The following is a 12,459-nucleotide window of genomic DNA, read 5'->3' on the forward strand; positions in this document are numbered from 1 at the left end:
AACTGTACTCCCTTGACCGCAGGCGGGAGAGGTACATAATAATTTACACGTGGAAAATATTAGAGGGGCTGGTCCCAAACCTGCACACAGAAATAACATCATATGAGACCAGAAAACATGGCAGGATGTGCAGAATACCCCCGTTGAAAAGCAGAGGTGCAACAGGTACTCTGAGAGAGAACTCTATCAACATCAGAGGCCCGAGACTGTTCAACACGCTTCCACTACACATAAGGGACATAACTGGCCGACCCCTCACAGTGTTCAAGAGAGAACTGGATAAACACCTCCAAAGGATACCTGATCAACCAGGCTGTGACTCATACGTCAGGCTGCGAGCAGCCACGTCCAACAGCCTGGTTGATCAGTCCGGCAACCAGGAGGCCTGGTCGACGACCGGGCCGCGGGGACGCTAAGCCCCGGAAGCACCTCAAGGTAACCTCAAGGTAAGGAGATGGTGTAGGGTTCACAAATTATAGCTGAGATGCTACAGGGTACACAAGTTATAGCTGAGATGGTGTGGGGTACACAAGTTATAGCTGAGATGGTGCAGGGTACACAAGTTAGAGATGAGATGATGCAGGGTACACAAATTATAGCTGAGATGGTGTAGGGTACACAAGTTAAAGCTGAGATTGTGCAGGGTACACCAGTTATAGCTGAGATGCTGCAGGGTACACAAGTTATAGCTGAGATGGTGTAGGGTACACAAGTTATAGCTGAGATGGGGTAGGGTTCACAAATTATAGCTGAGATGGTGTAGGGTACACAAGTTATAGCTGAGATAGGGTAGGGTTCACAAATTATAGCTGAGATGCTACAGGGTACACAAGTTATAACTGAGATGGTGTAGGGTACACAAGTTATAGCTGAGATGGTGCCGGGTACACCAGTTATAGCTGAGATGCTGCAGAGTACAGTAGTTTTAGCTGAGATGGTGTAGGGTACACTAGTTCTAGCTGAGATGGTGCAGGGTACACAAGATATAGATGAGATGGTGAAGGCACACAAGACATAGCTGAGATGGTGCAGGGTACACAATATATAGCTGAGATGGTGCAGGATACAACTTATAGCTGAGATGGTGCAGGGTACACAAGAAATAGCTGAGATGGTGCAGTGTACACAAGTTATAGCTGAAACGTTGCAGGGTACACAAGTTATAGCTGAAATGGTGCAGGGTACACAAGATATAGCTGAGATGGTGCAGGGTACACAAGTTATAGCTGAAATGGCGCAGGATACACATGTTATAGCTGAGATGATACAGGGTACATAAGTTAAAGCTGAGACTATGCAGGGTACACTAGTTATAGCTGAGATGATGCAGGGTACACTAGTTATAGCTGAGATGCTGCAGGGTACACTTGTTATAGCTGAGATGGTGTAGGGTACACTAGTTATAGCTGAGATTATGCAGGGTACACTAGTTATAGCTGAGATGATGCAGGGTACAAGTTATAGCTTAAATGGTGCAGGGTAGACAAGACATAGCTGAGATGGTGCAGGGTACACAAGATATAGCTGAGATGGTGCAGGGTACAAGTTATAGCTGAGATGGTGCAGGGTACAAGTTATAGCTGAGATTGTGCAGGGTATATAAATTATAGCTATGTTGGTGCAGTGTACAAGTTATAGTTGATATGTTGCAGGGTACACAAGTTATATCTGAGATGGTGCAGGATACACAAGATATAGCTGAGAAGGTGCAGGGAACACAAGTTATAGCTGAGATGATAAAGGGTACACAAGTTATAGCTGAGATGGTGCAGGGTACACAAGTTATAGCTGAGATGGTGTCGGGTACACAAGTTATAGCTGAGATGGTGCAGGGGGCACTAGTTATAGCTGAGATGCTGCAGAGTACACTAGTTATAGCTGAGTTGGTGTAGGATACACTAGGTATAGCTGAGATGGTGCAAGGTACACTAATTATAGCTGAGATAGTGAAGGGTTCAAGTTATAGCTGAGATTGTGCAGGGTATACAAATTATAGCTGTGATGGTGCAGTGTACAAGTTATAGTTGATATGTTGCAGGGTACACAAGTTATATCTGAGATGGTGCAGGATACACAAGATATAGCTGAGAAGGTGCAGGGAATATAAGTTATAGCTGAGATGATGCAGGGTACACAAGTTATAGCTGAGATGGTGCAAGGTACACAAGTTATAGCTGAGATAGTGTCGGGTACACAAGCTATAGCTGAGATGGTGGAGGGTGCACTAGTTATAGCTGAGATGCTGCAGAGTACACTAGTTATAGCTGAGTTGGTGTAGGGTACACTAGTTATAGCTGGGATGGTGCAAGGTACAGTATTTATAGCTGAGATAGTGAAGGGTTCAAGTTATAGCTGAGATGGTGCAGGGTACACAAGATATAGCTGAGATGGTGCAGGGTACACAAGACATAGTTGAGATATTGCAGGGTACACAAGATACAGCTGAGATGGTGCAGGGTACAAGTTATAGCTGAGATGGTGCAGAGTGCACAAGATATAGCTGAGATGGTGCAGGGTACACAAGTTATAGCTGAGATGGTGCAGGGTACACAAGGTATAGCTGAAATGTTGCAGGGTGCACAAGATATAGCTGAGAATGTGCAGGGTACACAAGTTATAGCTGAAATGGTGCAGGGTGCAATTTATAGCTGAGATGGTGCAGGTTATACAAGATATAGCTGAGATAGTGCAGGGTACACAAGATATAGCTGAGATGGTGCAGGGTTCAAGTTATAGCTCATATGGTGCAGGGTACATAAGTTATAGCTGAAATGGTGCAGGGTACACTAGGTATAGCTGAAATGGTGCAGGGTACAGTAGTTATAGCTGAAATAGTGTAGGATACAGAAGTTATAGCTGAGATGCTACAGGGTACACAAGTTATAGCTGAGATGGTGCATGGTACACGAGATATAGCTGAGATGGTGCAGGGTACAAGTTATAGCTGAGATTGTGCATTGTACACAAGTTATAGCTGAGATGGTGCAGGGTACAAGTTATAGCAGAGATGTTGCAGGGTACACAAGTTATATCTGAGATGGTGCAGGATACACAATATATAGCTGAGATGGTGCAGGGAACACAAGTTATAGCTGAAATGGTGCAGGGTACAAGTTAAAGCTGAGATGGTGCAGGGTACACAAGATATAGCTGAGATGGTGCAGGGTACAAGTTATAGCTGAGATGGTGCAGGGAGCAAGTTATAGCTGAGATGTTGCAAGGTACACAAGGTATAGCCTACATTGTGCAGGGTACAAATTATAGCTGAGATGGTGCAGGGTACACAAGATATAGCTGAGATGGTGCAGGGTACAAGTGATAGCTGAGATGGTGCTGGGTACACAAGTTATAGCTGAGATGGTGCAGGGAGCAAGTTATACCTGAGATGTTACAAGGTACACAAGTTATAGCCTACATTGTGCAGGGAACAAGTCATAGCTGAGATGGTGCAGGGTACACAAGGTATAGCTGAAATGGTGCAGGGTACACAAGTTATAACTGAAATGATGCAGGGTACACAAGATGTAGCTGAGATGGTGCAGGGTACACAATCTATAGCTGAAATGGTGCAAGGTACAAGTTATAGCTGAGATGGTGCAAGGTACACAAGATATAGCTGAGATTGTGCCGGGTACATGTTATAGCTGAGATGGTGCAGGGTACACAAGATATTGATGAGATGGTGCAGGGTACACAAGTTATATCTGAGATGGTGCAGGGTACACAAGATATAGCCGAGATGGTGCAGGGTACAAGTTATAGCTGAGAAGGTGCAGGGTACACAAGTTATAGCTGAAATGGTCCAGGGTACACAAGTTATAGCTGAGATGGTGCAGGGTACACTTGTTATAGTTGAGATGGTGTAAGGTACACGCGTTATAGCTGAGATAGTGTAGGGTTCACTAGTTATAGCTGAGATGGTGCAGAGTACACTAGTTATAGTTTAGATAGTGCAGGGTACACTAGTTATAGCTGAAATGGTGCAGGGTACATCAGTTATAGCTGAGATGGTGCAAGGTACACCAGTTATAGCTGAGATGGTGCAGGGTACACTAGTTATAGCTGAGATAGTGCAGGGTACACTAGTTATAGGTGAATTGGTGCAGGATACAATAGGTATTGCTGAGATGGTGCAGGGTACACTAGTTGTAGCTGAGATGGTGCAGGGTACAAGTTATAGCTGAGATGGTGCAGGTTACTCAAGTTACAGCTGAGATGGTGCAGGGTACACTATTTATAGCTGAGATGGTGCAGGGTAAACAATTTATAGCTGAGATGGTGCAGGGTACACTAGTTATAGGTATGGATCAATAGACCAGCAGGTACAAGAAACCGGAGCTGCAGTTAAAGCAGGAAACTCTGTAAATAGTTGTAGGCACTCAAATGGGTGTTCGACTTTACAAACAGAGATGCTAGCCATTCAAAAGGGTTTGGAACATGCACTTACTGAACACCGACAACATGTTATCATACATACAGACTCGAGAACTGTCATTGAAACCTTGCAAGAAGAACACATATGTGATAACATATATCTGATCACAAATGTCGTATCATTAATGCAAGCACTCAAACGTCAAGGCCGACGGGTTCTTATCAACTGGGTACCAAGTCATGTGGGAATAATAGGAAATGGTATTGCAGACGATGCTGCAAAACTTGCAACTAAGAGAAGAAATGTAGACATTTACATACCACAGAGTTTATCACAGATTAAGAAAGAAATTAGAAACAGAGCAATGCAAAAGATGTACAGTGACCACAACACAGCAGTTGCAACATCAGGATTTGCGGGTTGGTACAAGAATTCAACCAAGTACGAACAACTTAGTTTAATGAAAGGGAGCAGTAGAGCAACAGAAGTACACTTACATCGCATCAGGCCTTGATACCCATGTGCATGGGAAATAGGCTTACAGGTTCCTTAAGATGAGAGGAAATGTCAGCACTGTGGAGAAATGCCCGATAGACCACTGGAACATTATCTAACACAGTGCACAGTTACAAATCCATTAAGATTTCAACTTAGACTCAACAGAGCAGAAGAAGTTGTTAAACACATATGGCAAAATCTTACTGAAGCGACCTTACGAGACATAAATATTCATACTCCGCCCTAGTAAAACAGAAACAAGCAACACTTAGTGGGCCAGCCAGAGGCTTAGGGCCCGCGCAGAAATATTCCTGGAAAAAAACAAAAACAAAAAAAAGTTATAGCTGAGATGGTGCAGGGTACACTAGTTAAAGCTGAGATAGTACAGAGTACACAAGAGATCTTTCAACCATAAGTTTCCAGTCGAATCGGATCATTGATGTTACCATACCTGCCGTCTCTGAATGTCATGTCCCTGCTGGAGAAGTATAGTGCCTCCTTGCCCTGAGTCAGTGTTCCTCCTGTGGTGGTTGCATCATTAACGTGTGTTTGTAACCCAATTGGCGTGTTGCAGCTGACGTTGCTGTTGGACCTGCTGGACCGCTTCCCGCCCTTCAGCGTCAATGGCTTCTATGTCCTCTCTAAGGCCAGACTCGTCGACGTGAGTTGACTCCTTGTTCCAGTGTTCCTCAAGCTTTTTACCCCTATTGTCCCCTTTGTGTTCTTTTGTTCACTTTAATCATTAGAGGCGATTGCTTTACATAATGCAAACTAAAAAGACATTTTTACTTTGTTAATAATTATTCACTGTGAAGGTTGTACTTGATGTTTTGCTGTTGGTCTCAGTGTTTGTCTAGGTATGTGAGTGTTGGTTGACCAGACCACACACTAGAAGTGAAGGGACGACGACGTTTCGGTCCGACCTGGACCATTCTCAAGTCAACAATCGACTTGAGAATGGTGCTGAACGGACCGAAACGTCGTCGTCGTCCCTTCACCTTCTAGTGTGTGGTCTGGTCTACATTCTTCAGCCACGTTATTGTGACTCATCACCGGCACGTGAGTGTTGGTCTTATGTGTTCTCTCATGTATGTATCTCTTCTACTTCCTATGTGTCCTCGCGTGCATGTATCTGTTCTATTTCTTTCTTATGTCAATATTTTTTTGACTGCAGTCAATAAGTGCATTTTTATTTTATGCAATCCCCAATGGCGTAGTGGTAAGACGCTTGCCCGGCGTTTCGCAAGCGCTTTGTCCTGGGTTTGTATCCTGGCCGGGGAGGATTGACCGGGCGCCAATCCTCAACTGTAGCCTCTGTTTACCCAACAGTAAAATGAATACCTGGTTGTAAAACGGTTTGGCGGGTCGTTTTCCAGGGAACATAGGATTAAGGACCCGCCCGAAACGCTACGCGTGCTAGTGGCTGTACAACAATGTAACAACTCTTGTATATAAACAAAAATTAAAAATAAAAGTCTCCTCCACTTTCCCAGAAACTGAAAATTGTACCCAATAGATTAACAAGCCTGGCTAGGTAATTTTCTTTTGAAAGCCATCGAACTTGTGTACAAAATAAATCTATATGTGCAGCTCTTCTTTATCACTAAACAAAAAAAACTCAACAAGTCTCTCACAATTGCTGTGTGATTTAATTTTATTAATTTTTTTGTTAATAGCTATTGCGAATAATTCAAGAAGAACTAGACTTTATTTTTTGGAACTAAATAGTTCCATCATGTGCGGTGTATGGCCTTATGATGGTGGTGTATGGCCCTATGATGGTGGTGAATGACACAATGATGGTGGTGTATGGCCCTATGATGGTGGTGTATGACACAATGATGGTGATGTATGGCCCTATGATGGTGGTGTATGTCCCTATGATAGTGGTGTATGTCACAATGATGGTGGTGTATGACTCAATGGTGGTGGTGTATGACACAATGATGGTGGTGTATGTCACAATGATGGTGGTGTATGTCACAATGATGGTGGTGTATGTCACAATGATGGTGGTGTATGTCACAATGATGGAGGTGTATGTCACAATGATGGTGGTGTGTAACACAATGATTGTGGTGTATGGCCCTATGATAGATGATGGTGGTGTATGGCCCTATGATAAATGATGGTGGTGTATGACACAATGATGGTGGTGTATGGCACAATAATAGTGGTGTATGACGCAAAGATGGTGGCGTATGTCACAATGATAGTGGTGTATGACGCAATGATGGTGGCGTATGTCACAATGATAGTGGTGTATGACGCAATAATGATGGTGTATGTCACAATGATAGTGGTGTATGATGCAATGATGGTGGTGTATGACACAATGATAGTGGTGTATGACACAATGATGGTGGTGTATAGCACAATGATGGTGGTGTATGACACAATGATGGTCGTGTATGGCACAATGATAAAAGTGAATGACACAATGATGGTGGTGTATGGCACAATGATAACAGTGTATGACACAATGATGGTGGTGTATTGCACAATGATGATGGTGTAAGGCACAATGATGGTGGTGTATGACACAATGGTGGTGGTGTATGACACAATGATGGTGGTGTATGTCACCATGATGGTGGTGTATGGCAAAATGATGGTGGTGTATGGTACAATGATGGTGGTGTATGACACAATGATGGTGATGTATGGCACAATGATAGTGGTGTATGGCACAATGATGGCAGTGTATGACACAATGAGGGTGGGGTATGACACAATGATGGTGGTGTATGTAACAATGATGATAGTGCATGTCACAATGATGGTGGTGTATGTCACAATGATGGTGGTGTATGGAACAATGATAGTGGTGTATGGCACAATGATGGAGGAGTATGACACAATGATGGAGGTGTATGGCACAATGATGGTGGTGTATGGCACAATGATTGTGGTGTATGTCACAATGATGATGGTGTATGGCACAATGACGGTGGTGTATGAAACAATGATGGCAGTGTATGATACAATGATGGTGGTGTAAGGGACAATGATCGTGGAGTATGGCACAATGATAGTGGTGTATGTCACAGTGATGGTGGTGTATGGCACAATGATGGTGGTGTATGAAACAATGATGGCAGTGTATGATACAATGATGGTAGTGTAAGACACAATGATAGTGGTGTATGACACAATGATAGTGGTGTATAACACAATGATGGTGGTGTATGGCACAATGATGATAGAGTATGGCATAATGATGGTGGTGTATGGCACAATGATGGTGGTGTATGGCACAATGATGGTGGTGTATGGCACAATGATGGTGGTATATGGCACAATGATGGCAGTGTATGACAAAATGATAATGGTGTATGGCACAATGATGGTGGTGTATGGCAATATGATGGTGGTGTATTGCACAATGATTGTGGTGTATGATACAATGATGGCAGTGTATGACACAATGATGGTGGTGTATGGCACAATGATGGTGGTGTATGTCATAATGATGGTTGTGTATAACACAATGATGGTGGTGTATGACACAATGATGGTGGTGTATGACACAATGACGGTGGTGTATGACACAATGATGGTAGTGTATGACACAGTGATGGTAGTGTATGACACAATGGTGGTGGTGCATGTCACAATGATGGTGGTGTATGTCAAAATGATGGTGGTGTATGTCACAATGATGGTGGTGTATGTCACAATGATGGAGGTGTATGTCACAATGATGGTGGTGTGTAACACAATGATAGTGGTGTATGGCCCTACGATAGATGATGGTGGTGTATGGCCCTATGATAAATGATGGTGGTGTATGACACAATGATGGTGGTGTATGGCAAAATGATAGTGGTGTATGATGCAATGATGGTGGCGTATGTCACAATGATAGTGGTGTATGACGCAATGATCGTGGTGTATGACACAATGATAGTGGTGTATGACATAATGATGGTGAAGGACACAATGATAGTGGTGTATGACACAATGATGGTGGTGTATGACACAATGATGGTGGTGTATAGCACAATGATGGTGGTGTATGACACAATGATGGTCGTGTATGGCACAATGATAACAGTGTATGACACAATGATGGTGGTGTATGGCACAATGAAAACAGTATATGACACAATGATGGTGGTGTATTGCACAATGATGATGGTGTAAGGCACAATGATGGTGGTGTATGACACAATGATGGTGGTGTATGACACAATGATGGTGGTGTATGTCACAATGATGGTGGTGTATGGCACAATGATGGTGATGTATAGTACAATGATGGTGGTGTATGACACAATGATGGTGATGTATGGCACAATGATGGTGGTGTATGGCACAATGATGGCAGTGTATGACACAATGACGGTGGGGTGTGACACAATGATGGTGGTGTATAACACAATGATGGTGGTGTATGGCACAATGATGATGGAGTATGGCACAATGATGGAAGTGTATGACACAATGATGGAGGTGTATGGCACAATGATGGTGGTGTATGGCACAATGATGGTGGTATATGGCACAATGATGGCAGTGTATGTCACAATGATGGTGGTGTATGTAACAATGATGGTGGTGTATGGAACAATGATAGTGGTGTATGGCACAATGATGGAGGAGTATGACACAATGATGGAGGTGTATGACACAATGATGGTCGTGTATGGCACAATGATTGTGGTGTATGTCACAATGATGGTGGTGTATGACACAATGACGGTGGTGTATGAAACAATGATGGCAGTGTATGATACAATGATGGTGGTGTAAGGGACAATGATCGTGGAGTATGGCATAATGATAGTGGTGTATGTCACAGTTATGGTGGTGTATGGCACAATGATGGTGGTGTATGAAACAATGATGGCAGGGCATGATACAATGATGGTGGTGTATGACACAATGATAGTGGTGTATGACACAATGATGGTGGTGTATAACAAAATGATGGTGGTGTATGGCACAATGATGATGGAGTATGGCACAATGATGGTGGTGTATGGCACAATGATGGTGGTGTATGGCACAATGATGGTGGTGTATAACAAAATGATGGTGGTGTATGGCACAATGATGGTGGTGTATGGCACAATGATGGTGGTGTATGGCACAATGATAGTGGTATATGGCACAATGATGGCAGTGTATGACACAATGATAATGGTGTCTGGCACAATGATGGTAGTGTATGGCACAATGATGGTGGTGTATTGCACAATGATTGTGGTGTATGATACAATGATGGCAGTGTATGACACAATGATGGTGGTGTATGGCACAATGATGGTGGTGTATGTCATAATGATGGTTGTGTATAACACAATGATGGTGGTGTATGACACAATTATGGTGGTGTATGACACAATGACGGTGGTGTATGACACAATGATTGTAGTGTATGACACAGTGATGGTGGTGTATGACACAATGATCGTGGTGCATGTCACAATGATGGTGGTGTATGTCACAATGATGGTGGTGTATGTCACAATGATGGTGGTGTATGTCACAATGATGGAGGTGTATGTCACAATGATGGTGGTGTGTAACACAATGATTGTGGTGTATGGCCCTACGATAGATGATGGTGGTGTATGGCCCTATGATAAATGATGGTGGTGTATGACACAATGATGGTGGTGTATGGCAAAATGATAGTGGTGTATGCTGCAATGTTGGTGGCGTATGTCACAATGATAGTGGTGTATGACGCAATGATAGTGGTGTATGAAATAATGATGGTGTATGACACAATGATAGTGGTGTATGACACAATGATGGTGGTGTATGACACAATGATGGTGGTGTATAGCACAATGATAGTGGTGTATGACACAATGATGGTCGTGTATGGCACAATGATAACAGTGTATGACACAATGAATGTGGTGTATGGCACAATGATAACAGTGTATGACACAATGATGGTGGTGTATTGCACAATGATGATGGTGTAAGGCACAATGATGGTGGTGTATGACACAATGATGGTGGTGTATGACACAATGATGGTGGTGTATGTCACAATGATGGTGGTGTATGGCACAATGATGGTGGTGTATAGTACAATGATGGTGGTGTATGACACAATGATGGTGATGTATGGCACAATGATGGTGGTGTATGGCACAATGATGGCAGTGTATGACACAATGACGGTGGGGTATGGTACAATGATGGTGGTGTATAACACAATGATGGTGGTGTATGGCACAATGATGATGGAGTATGGCACAATGATGGAAGTGTATGACACAATGATGGAGGTGTATGGCACAATGATGGTGGTGTATGGCACAATGATGGTGGTATATGGCACAATGATGGCAGTGTATGTCACAATGATGGTGGTGTATGTCACAATGATGGTGGTGTATGGAACAATGATAGTGGTGTATGGCACAATGATAGAGGATTATGACACAATGATGGAGGTGTATGACACAATGATGATCGTGTATGGCACAATGATTGTGGTGTATGTCACAATGATGGTGGTGTATGACACAATGACGGAGGTGTACGAAACAATGATGGCAGTGTATGATACAATGATGGTGGTGTAAGGGACAATGATCGTGGAGTATGGAACAATGATAGTGGTGTATGTCACAGTGATGGTGGTGTATGGCACAATGATGGTGGTGTATGAAACAATGATGGCAGTGTATGATACAATGATATTGGTGTATGACACAATGATAGTGGTGTATGACACAATGATTGTGGTGTATAACACAATGATGGTGGTGTATGGCACAATGATGGTGGTGTATGGCACAATGATAGTGGTATATGGCACAATGATGGCAGTGTATGACACAATGATAATGGTGTATGGCACAATGATGGTGGTGTATGGCACAATGATGGTGGTGTATGACACAATGACGGTGGTGTATGACACAATGATGGTAGTGTATGACACAGAGATGGTGGTGTATGACACAATGATGGTGGTGTATGACACAATAATGGTGATGTATAATACAATGATGGCAGTGTATGATACAATGATGGTGGTGTATGGCACAATGATGGCACTGTAGGACACAATGATAGTGGTGTATAACACAATGATGGTGGTGTATGACAAAATGACGGTGGTGTATGACACAATGATGGTGGTGTATGACACAATGATGGTGGAGTATGACACAATGAGGGTGGTGTATGCCACAATGACGGTGGTGTATGACACAATGATTGTGGTGTATGACACAATGATCGTTGTGTATGACACAATGATGGTGGTGTATGACACAATGACGGAGGTATATGACACAATGACGATGATGTATGACACAATGATTGTGGTGTATGACACATTGACAGTGGTGTAAGACACAATGATAGTGGTGTATAACACAATGATGGTGGAGTATGGCACAATGATGGTGGTGTATAGCACAATGATGAAAGTGTATGACACAATGATGGAGGTGTATGGCACAATGATGGTGGTGTATGGCACAATGATGGTGGTGTATGGCACAATTATGGTGGTGTATGGCACAATAATGGTAGTGTATGACACAATTATGGCAGTTTATGACACAATGATGGTTGTGTATGACACAATGATGGCAGTATATGACACA

This window comes from Procambarus clarkii, chromosome 48, assembly GCF_040958095.1.
Source record: "Procambarus clarkii isolate CNS0578487 chromosome 48, FALCON_Pclarkii_2.0, whole genome shotgun sequence".
Taxonomy (NCBI): domain Eukaryota; kingdom Metazoa; phylum Arthropoda; class Malacostraca; order Decapoda; family Cambaridae; genus Procambarus; species Procambarus clarkii.